Genomic DNA, 8306 nt, shown 5'->3' with positions numbered 1-8306 from the left:
TATATATATATATATATATATATCTATATATATATATATATAAATATATATATAAATATATATATATATATATATATATATATATATATATATAAATATATATATATATATATATATATATATATATATATATATATATATAAATATATATATAAATATATATATATATATATATATATATATATAAATGTATAAATATATATATATATATATATATATATATATATATATATATATATATATATATATATAAATATATATATATATATATATATATATATATATATATAATATATAAATATATATATATATATATATATATATATATATATATATATATATATATATATATATATATATATATATATATATATATATATATATATTTTATATATATATTAGTACACACAGTACTTTTGGTGGTGATAGCCACAGGTAGTAAATGGTCCCACGTGACATGGCGGCCATATCAGAAGTGTGTATAACCTATGAACAGAGTTTATTCAGGGCATTAAAGAGATTAGAGGACATTTGCATGTGGCATTTTTTCGTATATAAGGACCAAATAGCAGCTATTAATTTCATACCAGTCCATATGTGCAGTTTGATTTGTTAGCCGTGTTGAAACTAATATATCTCCTAATCCCCGGTTTAACATTTATGTACTTATTATATTTTCAGCAGGTCAACTGCCTTTGCCCTATACAAATCTAAATAAGTAAAAGAATGGCAACAATGGTTACAAAAACTAAGTATCAAGGTAGTTCATGTATGTATATCTATATTTATACAGTTTACTTATATTCATACAGATATGCATGACATATATTTAGCTATATATATATATATATATATATATATATATATATATATATATATATATATATATATATATTATATATATAAATTATATACATAAGAATGTTTATATATAGTTAGGTGGGATGTTGCTCAAGTATATATCTAAAAATATAATTTAATATTAACATGGACATTTATCTCGGAAATAATTGTAATTTCAATGTTTTAATGGTCTTGAAATAATAAAAATAATAATAATAATAATAATAATAATAATAATAATAATAATAATAATAATATTAATTTGTTGCTGTTATCAAATGAAGATTATGAACTGCTTAGTTATCACTATTATTATTATTATTGTTATTATTATTATGTTATTGTGTATTATTATTATTATTATTATTATTATTATTATGTACATTATTACACAACTGGAACTGTACATGAACTATCTATATTATAAGGAAGGAAGCATGCGCAGGAGATAAAAATAAATCTCATACAAGAAAAAAGGATTTTACGTAAGCAAAGACTCGCGTTCTAGATAATCCTTCAGCTGAAAGGAATCTTTCGATTAAGTGCAGATAATGAATAGCGCCATATCATGTCCCAGTGGCGCAATCGGTTAGCGCGCGGTACTTATACGACAGTGTCTGAGCCATGCCGAGGTTGTGAGTTCGAGCCTCACCTGGGACAGATCCTTTAAAAGCACCGAGTAACGGCTTTGGTTTCGAGACTTATACAGAACGAAGCATATAAGATCCCAGGCAGTAAAGAGCAGCTTTCAGCCTCAACAGAGAAAACCTAAAAAACTGTGACTAACGCTGTAATTTCAAGGATCACTTGGGACACTGACTAGAAACTGTGAATTCGAGTCTTGTCTGGAGTAGAACCTCTAAGAAGCTTAGACACTAAGATCTGACATATATCCGGGACAGAACCGTAAAATTTTGAGAGGTTGTGGCTTCAGCAGAACAATTTAATCCCCTCAGCAATTAGCATGGGTCCTAATTATCATATTCACAACATCAGTGAAGAGAGTGAGTCAAGCTGGATGAAGCTCTCCAGAATAGCAAGTTAAACTGAAAATTATCCCGGGAGAAAAAATGTAGACTTTTCTTTTTGTGGTGATTAAGTTTTCAATGGTCCTTCAGTAGATTTTGGAACCTCGGCTGTTTTTGTTCTGATTTTTTTTATTATTTTTCTATTGACCGATTTGGGACAGATGTAGAGGAAAAAGGTTAGTTGAAATTATATGCTGAGTTAGCAGGCAACTTGTATGATTTTGCAGAAATCTAAAGTAGTTTCTCGAAGAAGCGGAATGAAAATATTTGTCTTAGCGTGAATTATCTACGTGTACAGATCAAACCATAGTTGCTAGATTCATTTGGTCACGTGACAGAATCTTTGAAGGGTTGAAGGTTATATACTTTAAGGCTCAAAGTTCAGTTCTGTACAAATTTCAAATGCAGGCTACTGCATGTGAGGCAAAGGGAGGATAGAGACAATTAACTGATTTCCGTATATCATGTGATGTTGTCAAGTAAGCATATATATATATATATATATATATATATATATATATATATATATATATATATATATATATATATATATATACTGTATATATATATATATGTATATATATATATTGTATATATATATATATATATATATATATATATATATATACTGTATATATATATATATATATATATATATATATATATATATATATACTGTATATATATATATATATATATATATATATATATATATATATATATATATATATATATATATATATATATACTGTATATATATATATATATATATATATATATACTGTATATACATATATATATATATATATATATATATATATATATATATATATATATATATATATATATATATATATGTACTGTATGTGTGTGTGTAATTGTAATATCTCCAATTCTTCATGCTTTTTGGATATAGTTATCATTACAAAGCCTTGGGATCCAAGTGCAAGAAATTTGAAGAAATTATATTAGTACGCACAGGCCAATAGTGCTTTGGATGGTGATAGCCACAGTTACAGTGCTAAAAGTTAAGTATATTTTAGTTTAACCAGACCACTGAGCTGATTAACAGCTGTCCTACAGCTGGCCCGATGGATTAGACTTATTTTTACGTGGCTAAGAACCAATTGGTTACCTTGCAACGGGACCTACAGCTTATTGTGGAATCCGAACCACATTATAGCGAAATGAATTTCTATCACCAGAAACAAATTCCTCTTGTTCTTCACTGGCCGGTCGGAGATTCGAACTCGCGACCAATAGAGTGGTAGCTGAGAACGGAACCCGCTCACCAGCGAGGAACTAGTTACAGTACTAAATGGTCCCCGTGACATGGCGGCCATATTGGAAAGTGTGTATGACCTACGAACAGCATTCAATCTAGGACGCTTTAAAGAAATTAGAGAAATTTGCATGTGGCATTTTTGTATTTAAGGACCAAATAACAGCTATTCATACCAATCCATATGCGCAGTTGATTTGATAGCTGTGTCAAAACTAATATATCTCCTAAACCCCAGTTTACCATTTGTATACTTATTAACAGCAGGTCAACTATCTTTATTCTATACAAATCTAAATAAGTCGAAGGATGGAAACTGATTACAAAAACGTAATTATCAATGTAGTTTGTATGTATATATCTATACCATTTACTCACATTCATACGGATATGCATAAAAGTTTAGTGTATATATATATATATATATATATATATATATATATATATATATATATATATATATATGTATATAAAAAGAATGTTTATATATAGTTAGGTAGGAAGTTGTGTATGTCCAGGTTGCATATATCAAAAATATCGTTTAATCTTAACATAGTGGACATATAACCTTCTGTGTTACTATTTCAGCACTAACATGGACATTTACCTCGGAAATAATTATAATTCCAATGATTTATACAATCACGAAGCAGTACCAGTCCATTTATCACTTATAAAATTCCCCCTCGGTGACAATTCCCCATCGGGGATATTCCCGAGGCAGCGTGAATTTGATATTAAGCGACATTTGTAGCTTCATGATTGTAGGGGAGACCGGGGCTAGTTGCATATCTTTATCATATGGCAATAGTTGGCGCCGAGGTTTTTGTGACGTTTAGGCGTCAATATCAGCCTTATCCTCATTGAATGCTAAACAAGTTGATCAACCGTCTGTGAAACTACAAGCAAAAAACTGGTTTTGAATACTCTGAGTAAGTAATCTGCCCTTTCGTATTTTTTTTCATAGACCTTAATGAAACTCGTGTTTATGAAATAGCCTAACTGTCTTTACGCTTAATATGTGATTAGACTTCATTTTCCCATAATTCAAATGAATAGCAAAATTTATGAGGAGAAGGAAAATAATTCGCTCCGGGGCTGGTTGTTACAGTCAGTAACAACTTGCCCGTGATATATAGTTATAAAACTTAACCCATACGGGAAGAAATTTTAGATTTATTTATCTAATTATTTATTTCATATTTCTGGATTATCAAATATGGTTAGGACCTACAAAAGAAAGACAGATAGAGCAAGTAGGAGAGATGACATTTGGTGAGAGAGGAGCTCTTGTGACGCTAGTTACCGTGATCAGTGCTAGTGGTAACACAGTTCCACCAATGCTTGTGTTCCCTTGAGTTAATTTCAGGGATCATTTTACCAGGGATGGACTTCTTGAATGCACTGGAGTAGCACACCCGTCTGGACGGATGACGGGGGAAAACTTCATAATCTTTACGAAACATTTTGTGTCAGTGACAAAGTGCACAAAAGACAAGCCTGTTCTAATCCTTCTTGACAATTATGACTCCCATTTAAGTTTAGAGCCGCTAATAGACTACTGCAGGTACAATGGAGTCCTTGTCACTTTCCCACCTCACTGTTCACACAGGCTTCATCCTTTGGATTTAAGAGTTTATGTGCCCTTTAAAAAGTACCTTAATGAGTCATGTGGCAGCTGGCTGAAAATTTTTCCTGGAAAGACAATAACCATACATGATTTGCCAGGAATTGCTGCCAGTGCATTGGCCAAGGCCACAACTATGGAAAACATACAAAAAGGCTTCAAGGTGACAGGTATTTTTCCTACAATCAGGAAATCTTTGGTGATGATGCTTCTTGCTGATGTTACTGATCGTCCAGAAGAAAATGCACAGGATACACCTGTAGTTGTAGAAGCCACAGAAATGGAAAGTGAAACCAAAGGAAATTATGAAAGCCTATTACAGCCTACTGAAGTTTGCATAGGCTACATGGTACCTATCTGTGAACCTCAAGATGAAATAACTCCCCAGCATATAACAAGCCTTGAGAATATGATTCTCTGCAGACCCTGTTACAAGCACAAGCAAGGATTGTTTAGATAGGCCTTACACATACCAGTCACCTCCTTCTATAAAGACAGAGCAAAAGCCTACAGGAGAAATCAAAACCTCAGAGGAGCTGCAACCATTTAGAAAGGCTAGCCCAGGGAAGACTCAAAGATGCAACAAAAGAAAACGCCACACAGCAATACTAACAGACACACCTGAGAAGATGAAATTACAGAAACACAATGAAGATTCACAATGAAAAAGGCTCAAGAGTAAAACCTGTAAAAGGACTCTGAACGACAAATGGTTTCTGAAGTCTGGTGGAAATAAGAACAGAAAGAACATTGAAGATTATTGGTGTCTTGCATGTGGTGGTGTATGGTCAAATTCAGCCTCAGGGGAGCAGTGGGTGCAATGCATCAAATGCAAAGATTGGGTCCATGAAAGTTGCACAAATGAAAGTGCTGATTATGTATGTGACGTGTATAATGAAGTGTCAGCTGATTTCTCTTGGTTTTTAAAGGATGTGATTCTTTTTATATTCTGTAACAATATACCCCATGGTCTGTAACAACTTGCCCCGCATATGGGGCAAGTTGTATACAAAAAGTTTTTCTGCTATTTTCTATTATATTCCAGGAAATGAAAAGTATATAAGGTTTTTGTTACATGATTATGATACCACATATAATAAACTTTTCACAGCATAAATTTGTTAACGTTTCCTTCATTAGATACTGAATTAGAGGTAAAATTAATAAAATTATAACTGCTAGCCCCGATCTCCCCTATATAAATCACGGTGTGATAAAAAATTTCATAAAAAGAGCTGCGTGTTCCGAACACACCAAAGAACTATCATGGTGGCGGTGGGTTAATGCTGAAGCCAAGTACAATTTCCCCGCTCTCGACGGGTAAAGTAAGTACACCAGACTCGGCATTAACTTTTACACCTCTTGATAGCTCAGTGGGTAGAACATCGACTGGAGTCGCTGGATAAGTATCGGTGTCGTGGGTTCGAGACTCGGCAGTACCAGTCCATTTACCACTTATAAAATTCCCCTTCGGTGATAATTCCCCATCGGGGATATTCCCAAGGTAGCATGAATTTGATATAAGCAACATTTGTAGCTTCATGATTGTATATAAATCACGGTGTGATAAAAAATTTCATAAAAAGAGCTTTGTGTTCCAAACGTAACAAAAAACCATCATGGTGGAGGTTGGTTAATGCCGAAGCCAAGTACAATTTCCCCACTCTCGACGGGTAAATAAAGTACTCCAGACTCGGCATTGACATTTACCTCTCTGATAGCTCAGTGGGTAGAACGTTGACTGGAGTCGCTGGATAAAACTATCTTTGTTGTGGGTTCGAGACTCGGCAGTACCAGTCCATTTATCACTTATAAAATTCTCCTTCAGGTGATAATTCCCCATCGGGGATATTCCCGAGGTAGCGTGAATTTGATATAAAGTGACATTTACAGCTTCATGATTATATATATATATATATATATATATATATATATATATATATATATATATATATATAATATATAATGCTCACATGACAGGATCACATGATGCACGGAAATCAGTTGATATTCTTATATGCTCCCCTTTGCATCATCTGCAGTACTCAGCATTTGAAATTTGTAAAAACTGAACATAGAGCCTAAGTACATAAACCTTTAAAAATTTTGTGTCACGTGACCAACTAAATCTGGCAGCTATGGTCTGATCTGTACACGTAGGTTATTCCTGCTAAGACAAATTTGTTTATTTTGCTGTTTTTCGGAGAAGCTACTTTTGATTTCTGCAAAATCATATCAAGTTACCTGCTAACTTAGCATATAATTCTAACTAACCTTTTTCTTCTACATCTGGCCCAACATCGGTTAATAGAAAAGTAATCGAAATAATCAGAACGAAAACAGCAGAGCACCCAAAAACCCCAAAATGTAAAATGTTTATTTTCCACTTTGTGTTCAGTGTCCTTTTCTTTTTTCTTTTTGATCTCCAGATACTGGATATTTCATAATATGCGTCAAGTGACGAGGGCTTGCTAATGCTGTGACGAGGGCTTGCTAATGCTGCAGACATAATCACCATTTATATTTAATATTTCGGGGGATATCGTCGGTTAGTGTGGAACAGCTATTACACGGTGTCTAACTCAAACCGACATTGTTAGTTGGAGACTTACCAGTCACTGTGTTCAATCCATTTGGGTTCAGACTTCGAATTTGATTCCTATATAGAATATCTCGCATGCAATGTGAGTTCTACTCTTTTCTTGAACCGAGCCAGTAACCAGTAACCTAGAAAATGTAAGTGTTGAGAGGATAAGCTTACTATAAATCAAGAAATTAACGCTATTCGTTTAAGCATAATCCTTGTCCCTAAGAAAAGCATTTAACACTGCAGAACTCTAACAGCGAGACTGTGAGGCTGAGTCCATAAGAGAGGCATATGGACATAACTTTGAGAACCATGGTAAAAAAGTGAGTTAGGATTTTGCTTGGAATATAGCATATTGAACCCCAAGTCAATGGAATGAGTTAGAGCCTCATCTGCTACAGAAAATGCAGAACTTATAATTAGAAGGCAAGAATGCCAGTCTCAAATATAAAAATAATTTAATTCCATGAGGTCTGAATTTAGCTGCCGTCCCATGGTTTCAGAGGTTTTATTCCATCCCAGGCCGTTACTCGTGTTCATACTGTAGGACTTATACATTTTTTCCCAAGGCACAGATTATGACTGTTCCTAAAGATATAAAATCCAACGAAATAAATAAAAATTACTCACTATACATATACGCTCAAAATCTATTTAAGGACCATTGAAAACTTACTCACTGCAAAAAATTCTAATTTTTGTCCCAGAATAATTTTCAGCTTAACCTTGCTATTCGTATAGTTTCATCCCAGCTTGGCTCACTCTCTTCACTGATGATGTGAATGTGATAATTATGATTCATGCTAACTGCTGAGGGAATTAAATTGTTCTGCTGAAGCAACAACCTCTCAAACTTTTAAGGTTTTGTCCCATGTATGTCAGATGTTAGTGTCTAAGCTTTTTAAAGGTTCTACTCTAGACAAGACTCAATTCACAGTT

The 8306-nt window shown here is 33.0% G+C and overlaps 1 non-coding gene across 1 annotated transcript; it reads left to right on the top strand.

The window, feature by feature from the left end:
* Positions 1 to 1413: 1413 nt before the first annotated feature.
* Positions 1414 to 1503, top strand: TRNAI-UAU (transfer RNA isoleucine (anticodon UAU)). Its single transcript is given in 2 exon segments — positions 1414 to 1451; positions 1468 to 1503. It is a non-coding gene; the product is annotated as a tRNA-Ile (tRNA).
* Positions 1504 to 8306: the final 6803 nt, after the last annotated feature.

This window comes from Macrobrachium rosenbergii, chromosome 46 (assembly GCF_040412425.1).
Source record: "Macrobrachium rosenbergii isolate ZJJX-2024 chromosome 46, ASM4041242v1, whole genome shotgun sequence".
Classification (NCBI taxonomy): domain Eukaryota; kingdom Metazoa; phylum Arthropoda; class Malacostraca; order Decapoda; family Palaemonidae; genus Macrobrachium; species Macrobrachium rosenbergii.
Note: the sequence above shows the minus strand (reverse complement) of the source record. Positions and strands in the feature narration are given on the sequence as shown.